This window comes from Brassica rapa, unplaced genomic scaffold (genome assembly GCF_000309985.2).
Source record: "Brassica rapa cultivar Chiifu-401-42 unplaced genomic scaffold, CAAS_Brap_v3.01 Scaffold0360, whole genome shotgun sequence".
In the NCBI taxonomy this organism is placed as follows: Eukaryota; Viridiplantae; Streptophyta; class Magnoliopsida; order Brassicales; family Brassicaceae; genus Brassica; species Brassica rapa.
Window position 1 is genome coordinate 16,641 of NW_022610302.1, and position 12,553 is coordinate 29,193.

Here is a 12,553-nt window from a genome sequence, read left to right on the forward strand (position 1 = left end):
AGTTGACTCGAACAGCTGTGCAACAATCAAACAAGAACATGCACAGCCGATCACTCGTAGCTGAAACCAAACCGAGAAGCCACAATGTGTACATAAACGACTAACCCGAAGTTCCCGAAATAAATCCAGGTACCTTAGGCCAACCGCCTAAGTACACATATCCTATTAGGTACAACCCGAGGCTTTACAACCTTAAGAGTAATACCCAATAGTTGGTTCGTCCGGACAAGGACTAATATCATTTGGAACCCATACTTTAAAAACATTCTTTATACACTATATACTTATTCATTTAAAAGAATCTTACAAAATCTTATAGATTAACCTCGAGGTTTTCGGTCAACAAACCTTATACATAGAGTATATCAAAACGCCTTTGCAAGGATAATAAAACTACCGCTGGTTAATGATGTTCCTTCCCGTCCTAGAGTAAGGTCTCCCGTCTACTGGTTACCTGCATCACAAATGAGTCATGAGTAACTAGTTTACTCAGTGAGCCTAGTCCCACACCCAAACACTTATCAATAGTATCCCGAGCAATCGACACCATTTGAATGCAGTGGAATTATATTCCATAATTAATATAATTATAAGGCCTCTCAATCCATCCATGTGAATCTATCTTAAACATCACCTCCATTATACCCGCCAATCACTCATACTCTTAATATATATATATATATATGCTAAACCCGGAAAACCACCAAGGCTAACCGAACCTAACGGGGAATAAATATAACCATCATCTCCATCAGATATTCCAAGATAGAACATCCAACGCTGCATGCAGTTACACGGCCTCCAGGGTGCGACCCCATCATCGTGTCTTCATGACCTTGATCCATATCGCAGGACCAAATTCACGGCAATGCGGGACTTTTGGGAGAGTGAGTATACAATAAGACTTCACATGATTCACACTTATTAATAGAATACTTATAGATTAGTACTTGAGAACAAGTACTAAGGCTCGGGATAACCTCAAAGAATTATTCTTGCTTATTCTTAAGTATTTAAACTAGATAAATACTTCATATATAAATATAGATTAAGGAATAATACTTAATCAATCAAACCATAATTACTCCTCAATTAATCCATGATTAATCCTTAATTAATCAATGATTATTCCTTAATTAATTCATGATTAATTCTTAATTAATCAACCATATTCAATATGCAATCATGCATACTCATTCATAATTCATTCATCATCTATCTAGACTCACCTTTAAATCCATGAGATTGGCTAAGGAAGACTAGACTCGAGCTCAAGCTAATCACACTTCACTTCTGGATCACTCTCGGTTCAGAACCATCACAAAGATCCGGCTGATCCGAATACTCTCCTTGGCCATCTGAATTCAAAACATACAGTTGGAACATAAGGTTCACTAGTCTGGTTCAAGAAGAAACTCAACTCAGTTCATAACATTTCAGTTCAGTTCTCTCATATCAGTTTGGTTCAAGACAAGTTCAGGTCTGGTCCTAAAAATTTAGTTAAACTCAGACTATATCTGTTCATGACAAGTTCAGACCGTAGACAGCTCGGCTCAGATCAGTTGAAGACAAGATCAAATCAGTTCGGTTTAATTCAGACAATTCACGTAAGTTCAGCTACTGGTTCTATGATACAAATTCAATCATACACCAACCAAGAGTGAAGCTTATATGAATTCAGACAACTGTTCCTGATAGGTTTATCAAGACACAGGACTTGGTTATCATCAAACAGAACTGAAACAGGAGACTGAAGCTTAACAAAAACTGATCTCATCAAACCCATAAGCTCTTACCGATTCAAATCAACAATCTTCTGAATTCAGATGGTACACAACTTATCGTTGAAGCCACTCCTAACCTGATCAGTGCCATATCAAGCCAAGGTCGGATTCATTCAGACAAAGCCTCAAGTGTTTCCAAACCAACAGAACTTCTCACTGAAAACTGATCAAAATACATCTTACCGATCAAAACCAAAGGCTGAAGAACATGGGTGATTCTGAACTTCAGGACACCAAATATTCAGCTCTTAACCACACCAATACTCACTGATTAAAGTCAGAAGAGGGTGAGAAAGGGTCGTCCAAGCTCACTTCTCTTCTCTTATTTTTTTCTGAATTTTTCAAGTATTTTCCTCACATATTTTTCACTCTTTCTTTCTCTCTTTCTCTCTGAATTTTTCTTTCTTGTTTCTGAGATGAATGAGCTCGACCAGGAAGAGGACAAGGTAATAAATGACAGGGGAAATAGCAGGAGAAGAGTCAGCAAGAAAGGACAAAAGTTTCAGATCAGTATGAGACATGTGGTGAGCTGAATCACACTTTCCTTCCCATGAAGTAATGTCATTTCCTTTTCATGAAGAAACTTCAAGCAGGTGTGCAACTCACATGACTTTAATGTAGCAAGCAAGCTGGAAGGTGCAAGTCACATGTACAGGTCAGGAAGGAAGCAAGCACCCAAGCAGCACATGACATGCACATGACTCGCAAGCAGCTGAAAGTATTCAAGACCAGTTTTCGATAAAATGTTTCCCGTCCATTGGTTCTCATCCAGCTTATAGATAAAACTCGACCATAATAATTAACACTTGGTCAGAACTATTAAGAGTAGGTACTTTGGCCTCGAGACAGTCCGATCAAGAATAATTCACCGGATCGATTTTTATTTTTAATTCTGGTCGAACCAACTCCAAACTGGTCGAGCGGGATTTTTCTCGACCAAAATTATATATGCTTGTGAGGGTTCTTACATTCTTCCCTCCTCAAAAGAATTCGTCCCCGAATTTTAAAAGCATAGCTGTACACACTTTACTGAACACTGTCTCTGAAAGGAGTTATGGATATTAGCTCTGACTTTATCTTAATCTGCCTATGTTTACACAACTGATTTTTGGTTCCTCAACTCTTACAATCAATAATTTCTTTTCTGAGCGAACAGTTTGAGGAGGAAACAAATTAATTACTGCTACACAACTCTTGTCAACTGCGGTCTGGATACTTTTCTAACAATCACGAGTAGCTCTGAAGACTATCACTTCTAAGACTTTTCTAATTGGCTTTCCCTCATAACAACAACATGGAAATGTGGAACATTAGGTGATGTGCCATATGTGAAGGTAACATCTCGACTCTGGTGAATGTTAACGTGATTAACCGTGCAACAATCAAACAAGAACATGCACAATCAATCACGCTAACATGAATCAGACCAAGGGAGCTACTCTCAAATACACACACTCACCCATTCCAAGATTGATTTCCCTTACAGTATTCTATACACTGCTGATCTATCTGAGACCCTCTTCATAATCTTCTGAACAACTTAATCTCTCCTATGTTTCCCATTACCAAGTCAGGTTCTATTGCTTTCTGATTTCCTTCTTATGCCCATCAACCGAGGATTCAACTGGTCCATCTATACCAAGCTTGATTCACCAACTGAGTACTCTTGTACCACGACTTCACACTTTATGTATTGATACATCCTCTTATATCTTAACAACCTTGGCATTCCCATATGCCTTACGGTCATATCTATTCCTTAACTCATCAATCTTCTTCGGCGTTCACTTAGCATCTCTTTTCTACTCATCTAGTTTAATCTTCTGGTAAATCTTGAGTTCCTTCTCCCACATCTTTTCTAACTATCCTTGTGTACATAACACTCCTCATATAATCCATTGAAATTATCTTCATTTAGCTCCTCCTAAGTTTTCCTTAAGTTCTCATTTCTCAACTGTGTTCCTCAGATAGAAACGAGTAAGCCATCTTGTTTACTACTTGCGATCTTGGAGACTTTGTGCTCTCTCTCCTGGTATAACAGCCAAATCAATCATTTTGATTCTACTTCTTGATTTTTGAGTTCCTTCTCAATATTGATACCAACTTCCCCTCTCCTCAAAGGATAAGCAACTGCATTTGCGTTTCTTATGTTTTCTTTGATCAGTGAACACTTGCATTCTTTCTCCATACTGAAATGATAACCAATTCTGAAGAGAAAACAAAACTATAGCCAACGCGTACTCGTGCATTGAATAATTTTCAGTATGCCTCTTTAGCTCCCCTGATACATAAATGATTATACAATCGTCTTGCAGCAGCATTCACCTAACTGGTTGACATATTAGGCTCATGCAAGGCTAAGATGTGTGTAGAGACATAGAGACTTCCTCGAACTGGTTGATTACTTCTACAATCATTTTACCTTATTCTAAGGTAACGCTTTTCTCAGCTAGTCGGCTCACTGGTTGATGGGTTCCAAATTTTAAACACACTTCTGATGGTAACCGGCCAATCCAAAGAACTCCGAATCTTGATAACAATGATTAGACACGACCATTATTCAATAGCATCAACCTCTTTTTTAAATCTCCAACAAATCCTTGTTCCAACTTGCTGACTATCGGATCCAACTTCCAATTTCCCAGCAGTAGCATTTACTAAAACTTCATGCATCCATCGAGCGTCTTTGAAAACCGTTTTCACCTTGCAACTGATCTTAACCACTTTAGAAAGTTTATACTTGATAATAGTCATGACAGCTATAGTTGAACATAACCACAAAATCTCATCCTTCTTCTTTATCACTGACATGGGCACTCCCCGAGAAAATATCAAGGTCGAGGGAAACCTTTCTCCAAACAAATCTTCTAACTTCTATTAGAACTCGGCGAAAACCACTTGGTGAGATCCCTAGGCTATTGCAGCGAATCCAGGTTCCACAAGAATATTGAACAGCTTACTTCTAGATAGCAACAACTCTTCCAATTCCTTAAGCATAACTTCAAATTCTCTAGCTATCTGATTGTTCACTACATTCTGATCCTTGTCATCTTCCCCTTTCCTAATGATCAAGATAATGGAATACACATCTTCACTTTTTCCCAAAAGGTCTTCAACTCATAAGACTGATACGAATGATGCTCAAACACTTGGTAGAGTAACATTGTAGGCCAACAGTGACGGGTCTTCTTCGTAATATTTATTTCCTCAACATCCTAATTGAGCTCGGTAACTAGATAGCCAATCTCACTCTAGATAGAAACATACCGCTCTAACGGAAGTACTGAGGAATGGGGAAGGCATACCATAGATTTTAACTGGTAGCCAGTACTTCCAAGAATAAGAACGGGTACTTGAATTCACTAAAGTGATTCCTACTTACAACTATGACAATACTCGGGAACTACAACTACGTGTGGTTCCCAAATCAAACACAATATGGATGGAAAATTCCATCCATAGGCAAGGTCTCTTACGACACCTTGATCACAAGTCACATTATTTTTTTTTTAATTTCAATCCTTCATAAAATCTTAAAAATGCACACAACACACAATGGGATAAGAAGCAAACCTGTGATTGGACCTTTCAGGGGTTTTGACGGTCCAGTCAACTATAAAGTGTAGGCTCTACCCAAATAGCCTAACACTTGGATGTGGACTAACGGTAAGGAAAAGCGAACAAGTTCAACAAGTCTTATCTTTGGTATAGGTAACGTAGATCGGGTAACTTCACGAGGAAGGGTAACCTAAAATCCTAACTCTTCACAAGAACCACCAAAGCGCGAATGATGCAAACGTTCCAGAATTTCCCAAACTTTGACAATCACGACCATTTTGTCTTTGCTAGTCACAACCATAACGGCTCAAGGTCCTCGATCTTGATCTGAAGAAATGGACACCCAAAATCATCCCCAACGACTTACTTAAGTCACTTCTTGAATTTGACCTTTGATCTGCAGCGGTTGGAAAATAAACGATCTGCATGACTTGGTTAACTTCTTCAGAAATAATAGCTTCTTTCACATTCACGTCATACTCTAACATCTCCTCGAAGCTTTGAAACTCCATGGTCTTTTATCTACTCCAAAATTCTTGGCTAAGTTCCCAAAGATTTTCCATATGATCTTTGGCTTATTCTCCAAACCATAGTCGATGAATGAAATTCACTCGACCACATATCTTGATGCTGAAATTGTTGTATATGATTAACTCGACCTTAACCTCCTGGCGGAAACATCTCACTGTACCAACTCTGTAAACTTAATCTTCAGTCGGTCCCATACCATGTGTAGAAAATTCTACTTCTTGAACTCTTGAAATCTGTCCAACTCGATCTCAACTCCTTGAAGTAATTCTTGACTCTTGACCAACAACTCATAGCGTTCATCTCCAAATAGCTTGCTGCCAAATCCTTCTTGTAATTCTGTGAACAATGACCACGTCAATATTGTGCTCTGATTTTGTTGACTCCCAAATCTGCCTCAAGCCAAAGTATACCTCGAACAGTTTAGACCTTCTTCAGTATCTTATGGTCCCAATTTCTTATTCTTTGCATCATAAGATTTATGATGTCTCATTGCAAACAAAATGCTTCCGGTGCTTTCATCATCTTGTAATACAATCAAACCATCTCTTCGTCCAATGCTAAGCTTGAAACAAATACATAAAAATTTGGCTTGTACGGCTTTGGTGCTTGTACGTCTCAGAATAAGCTTGACATTGATAACACAAGGGTCCGGAGATGTATTCGATGTATCAACTCTGTCCCATATATCTCTCTAAAGAATTGGTATCCTCCACTAGAACTCAAAAGAACGGCAGGAAGACATGAGGTTACTGAGTCTTAACAGGACGGTAGTGAACCCGACCATGAGGGTAGCAAACTCGAGCATAATGATAGTAACACCGGTCAGCACAGTCCACCCGTTCAATCTTGTCTCGGTGCTTCTGCTCTGAAAGATCACGGTTAGGTAACTACCCATGACTATCTATCCTAAACTAAAGGAACAAGCCAGCATATCCTAGTTATCCTTGCGACTCATTTTGACTCGAAAAACATTTGAAACAAGTCCCATTCTAGCATCGTATAACCATGCTCTGATACCACCTTTGTGACACCCCCGATCTGGTCTAAGTATAAGTTGACTCGAACAGCTGTGCAACAATCAAACAAGAACATGCACAGCCGATCACTCGTAGCTGAAACCAAACCGAGAAGCCACAATGTGTACATAAACGACTAACCCGAAGTTCCCGAAATAAATCCAGGTACCTTAGGCCAACCGCCTAAGTACACATATCCTATTAGGTACAACCCGAGGCTTTACAACCTTAAGAGTAATACCCAATAGTTGGTTCGTCCGGACAAGGACAAATATCATTTGGAACCCATACTTTAAAAACATTCTTTATACACTATATACTTATTCATTTAAAAGAATCTTACAAAATCTTATAGATTAACCTCGAGGTTTTCGGTCAACAAACCTTATACATAGAGTATATCAAAACGCCTTTGCAAGGATAATAAAACTACCGCTGGTTAATGATGTTCCTTCCCGTCCTAGAGTAAGGTCTCCCGTCTACTGGTTACCTGCATCACAAATGAGTCATGAGTAACTAGTTTACTCAGTGAGCCTAGTCCCACACCCAAACACTTATCAATAGTATCCCGAGCAATCGACACCATTTGAATGCAGTGGAATTATATTCCATAATTAATATAATTATAAGGCCTCTCAATCCATCCATGTGAATCTATCTTAAACATCACCTCCATGATACCCGCCAATCACTCATACTCTTAATATATATATATATATATGCTAAACCCGGAAAACCACCAAGGCTAACCGAGCCTAACGGGGAATAAATATAACCATCATCTCCATCAGATATTCCAAGATAGAACATCCAACGCTGCATGCAGTTACACGGCCTCCAGGGTGCGACCCCATCATCGTGTCTTCATGACCTTGATCCATATCGCAGGACCAATTCACGGCAATGCGGGACTTTTGGGAGAGTGAGTATACAATAAGACTTCACATGATTCACACTTATTAATAGAATACTTATAGATTAGTACTTGAGAACAAGTACTAAGGCTCGGGATAACCTCAAAGAATTATTCTTGCTTATTCTTAAGTATTTAAACTAGATAAATACTTCATATATAAATATAGATTAAGGAATAATACTTAATCAATCAAACCATAATTACTCCTTAATTAATCTATGATTAATCCTTAATTAATCAATGATTATTCCTTAATTAATTCATGATTAATTCTTAATTAATCAACCATATTCAATATGCAATCATTCATAATTCATTCATCATCTATCTAGACTCACCTTTAAATCCATGAGATTGGCTAAGGAAGACTAGACTCGAGCTCAAGCTAATCACACTTCACTTCTGGATCACTCTCGGTTCAGAACCATCACAAAGATCCGGCTGATCCGAATACTCTCCTTGGCCATCTGAATTCAAAACATACAGTTGGAACATAAGGTTCACTAGTCTGGTTCAAGAAGAAACTCAACTCAGTTCATAACATTTCAGTTCAGTTCTCTCATATCAGTTTGGTTCAAGACAAGTTCAGGTCTGGTCCTAAAAATTTAGTTAAACTCAGACTATATCTGTTCATGACAAGTTCAGACCGTAGACAGCTCGGCCAGATCAGTTGAAGACAAGATCAAATCAGTTCGGTTTAATTCAGACAATTCACGTAAGTTCAGCTACTGGTTCTATGATACAAATTCAATCATACACCAACCAAGAGTGAAGCTTATATGAATTCAGACAACTGTTCCTGATAGGTTTATCAAGACACAGGACTTGGTTATCATCAAACAGAACTGAAACAGGAGACTGAAGCTTAACAAAAACTGATCTCATCAAACCCATAAGCTCTTACCGATTCAAATCAACAATCTTCTGAATTCAGATGGTACACAACTTATCGTTGAAGCCACTCCTAACCTGATCAGTGCCATATCAAGCCAAGGTCGGATTCATTCAGACAAAGCCTCAAGTGTTTCCAAACCAACAGAACTTCTCACTGAAAACTGATCAAAATACATCTTACCGATCAAAACCAAAGGCTGAAGAACATGGGTGATTCTGAACTTCAGGACACCAAATATTCAGCTCTTAACCACACCAATACTCACTGATTAAAGTCAGAAGAGGGTGAGAAAGGGTCGTCCAAGCTCACTTCTCTTCTCTTATTTTTTTCTGAATTTTTCAAGTATTTTCCTCACAGATTTTTCACTCTTTCTTTCTCTCTTTCTCTCTGAATTTTTCTTTCTTGTTTCTGAGATGAATGAGCTCGACCAGGAAGAGGACAAGGTAATAAATGACAGGGGAAATAGCAGGAGAAGAGTCAGCAAGAAAGGACAAAAGTTTCAGATCAGTATGAGACATGTGGTGAGCTGAATCACACTTTCCTTCCCATGAAGTAATGTCATTTCCTTTTCATGAAGAAACTTCAAGCAGGTGTGCAACTCACATGACTTTAATGTAGCAAGCAAGCTGGAAGGTGCAAGTCACATGTACAGGTCAGGAAGGAAGCAAGCACCCAAGCAGCACATGACATGCACATGACTCGCAAGCAGCTGAAAGTATTCAAGACCAGTTTTCGATAAAATGTTTCCCGTCCATTGGTTCTGATCCAGCTTATAGATAAAACTCGACCATAATAATTAACACTTGGTCAGAACTATTAAGAGTAGGTACTTTGGCCTCGAGACAGTCCGATCAAGAATAATTCACCGGATCGATTTTTATTTTTAATTCTGGTCGAACCAACTCCAAACTGGTCGAGCGGGATTTTTCTCGACCAAAATTATATATGCTTGTGAGGGTTCTTACAAAGTGTGTCCTATGTCTTCAGCAAGGTGAAGGATCCTTGCCTTAGTGAAACTTGGCTCATCAAAGTGCGTGAACTGATCAAAAGGCTAGATCAGTCCATCAGTATGGTTGCCGGTACGTGCAGTATGGGCCAATCGAGCCAAAACAGAGAAGTCTCGATCATTTTGTGAAACCTCATGATCCAAGTCAAGTCTGGCATGATCTTTCTCAAGTCTGAGATGATCTTTCTCAAGTCTGGCATGATCTTTCTCAAGTCTGGCATGATCTTTCTCAAGTCTGGCATGATCCAAGTCAAGTCTGGCACGGTGAAAAACATGAACCTCAGTTGAAATGTTCAGAACTTCTTGAACTCCATGCTGAGCTGGTTCCATGTAATGATCCATGGACTGCGGCACATCAACGAGTTCCAAAGGTTGTGAGTTACCAAAGGGTGTAAGTAACCAAGCGTTACGGACGACAAGAGGTACGAGGACAAATAGGTACCAAGGACCGAAGGGGTGCATGTTCCTAACGGTGCCTGTTGAGACAGGTCGTGTCCGTTCCTTAGGGATCAGACCATGTCTTGTCCGTCGAGACAAGTACACGGTTCGTCTAAGCCAGGGTAAGAGTCGCAAGGTCCGATCGGCCGTTTGGCCTACTCGGATTGGGTGTAAGGCTTACTCGGCCGTTGGATCCAGGCCCAAGGCCGGATCAGGTAAGAAAGTCCGTTGGGCCATTGAGCCGGACTTCATCTAGGCCGGTCGCACCTAGATTCTATCCGGATGGACGGATTGGTCTTCGGGAAGATCCGGACTGTTCATGTGTTCTGTTTATCTATTCTGGACTATCTATATGATTCTAAGTCAAGGGGTGGTTGGTGGAATGACTTAGGATACGGTAGGTAGGTTCATACGTTTTATGATTATGTTGCCTGAGGTTTATCTAAGTTCTAGGAACCAAGCCAAGCATTGTAGAATCAATCCGTTCTATTCTCGGTTATGATTAATGCTTATCTGGTTGTGGTTTCAGGAACTAAGGATGGTTCTGGTCAAGCCAAGGAGCTGTGAAGGCTCGGTCAGTGAGAGGCTGTGTAACAAATGGTTAGATGATGCTAGGGATGAACTAGTGATTGTCTATGAAACGATTAAGAAGTTGTGTATCAGATCTCATGTTTCTAAGTAATACATTTTACACATTTATATTCCGCTGTGCTATCTGTTCAATTGTTTTAGAACCTCGGATTCGAACATGACTTAGTAAATGAAAGACATAAAATGAATCAAGCAAGGGATTGATTAAGTAGAAAATGGGCCCAGTTTCGTCGAGAGGCCGGATTCGGGTGTTACAGACCCGGACGGGATTCTGCTGGTTAAAGAGTTTGAGGATGTGTTTCGGGCACTACAGGGCATTCCCCCTAATAGGGCTGACCCGTTCATAATAGAACTAGAACCAGGGACGGCCCCAATGTCCAAAAGTCCATATCGTATGGCTCCGGCCGAGATGGCCAAGCTAAAGAAGCAACTGGAAGAGTTGTTGGACAAAGGGTTCATGCGACCAAGTGTCTCGCCTTGGGGAGCACAAGTTCTTTTTGTGAAGAAAAAGGATGGTAGCTTAAGGCTGTGTATTGATTACCGAGGGTTGAATAGGGTTACTGTGAAGAACAAGTACTCATTACCCAGAATTGATGAGCTGTTGGATCAGCTCAAAGGGGCCAAATGGTTTTCCAAGATTGATTTAGCCTCAGGGTATCATCAGATCCCAATTGAGCCTAATGATATCAGGAAGACGGCGTTCCGGACCAGGTACGGCCACTATGAGTTTGTGGTTATGCCATTTGGTCTAACCAATGCACCAGCTGCATTCTTGGATGAATTTGTAATCATCTTCATAGATGACATACTTGTATATTCCAGAAACAAGGAAGACCATGAGAAGCATCTCAGGGCCGTACTAGGACGTTTGAGGGAACATAAACTCTTTGCCAAACTAAGCAAGTGTAGTTTCTGGCAGAAGAGCATTGGGTTCCTTGGACACATTGTGTCTGATCAGGGGGTGTCAGTAGATCCAGAGAAGGTTCAGACTATACGAGATTGGCCGCAGCCTAGGAATGCTACTGAGGTTAGGAGTTTCCTAGGGCTGGCCAGCTACTACAGAAAGTATGTCAAGGGGTTTGCCAGTTTGGCTCAACCCATGACACGACTTACAGGAAAGGATGTGAAGTTTGCCTGGAATGAAGGGTGTGAGAAGTGTTTCTCAGCTCTAAAGGATATGCTGACAAATGCACCAATATTGGTATTGCCGGAGGCAGATCAACCTTATGTGGTCTATACGGATGCGTCCATCACTGGGTTGGGGTGTGTCCTGACTCAACATGGGAAGATGATTGCTTATGCTTTGAGACAGCTGAGAAAGCATGAAGGGAATTATCCGACCCATGATCTAGAGATGGCGGCCGTGGTGTTTGCTTTGAAGATATGGAGATCGTATATGTACGGAGCCAAAGTCCAGATTCTCACTGATCATAAGAGCTTGAATTACATTTTCGCTCAGCCTGAGTTGAACTTGAGACAAATAAGATGGATGGAGTTTGTTGGTGATTATGATCTGGACATAGTATACCATCCAGGCAAGGCAACCTAGTGGCTGATGCCTTAAGCCGGAGACGGGCAGAGGTCTCGGCCGAAAGAGAAGTGGATGAACTATAAGGGATGGTTCGGTCATTACATCTAAATACCTTGGTTGGACGTGATGAGCCATTGGGATTAGAGGCAGTGAATCAGGCCGATCTACTTACCAGGATACAGCAGGCCCAGACTTTGGATGAGAACTTGCAGAAAGTGGCTCTTAACGACAAGACGGAGTATCAGATCACAAGCAACGGAACAATGTTGGTGAATGGCCGAGTAAGT

The 12,553-nt window shown here is 40.4% G+C and overlaps 2 long non-coding RNA genes across 2 annotated transcripts; both read right to left on the reverse strand.

The window, feature by feature from the left end:
* Positions 1-1,757: 1,757 nt before the first annotated feature.
* On the reverse strand, positions 1,758-6,964 carry LOC117130216. The gene is made up of 2 exons (XR_004453657.1): positions 1,968-6,964; positions 1,758-1,861 (listed from the first exon to the last, which is right to left on the reverse strand). It is a non-coding gene; the product is annotated as an uncharacterized LOC117130216 (long non-coding RNA).
* Positions 6,965-8,670: 1,706 nt separating this feature from the next.
* On the reverse strand, positions 8,671-10,020 carry LOC117130215. The gene is made up of 2 exons (XR_004453656.1): positions 8,881-10,020; positions 8,671-8,774 (listed from the first exon to the last, which is right to left on the reverse strand). It is a non-coding gene; the product is annotated as an uncharacterized LOC117130215 (long non-coding RNA).
* Positions 10,021-12,553: the final 2,533 nt, after the last annotated feature.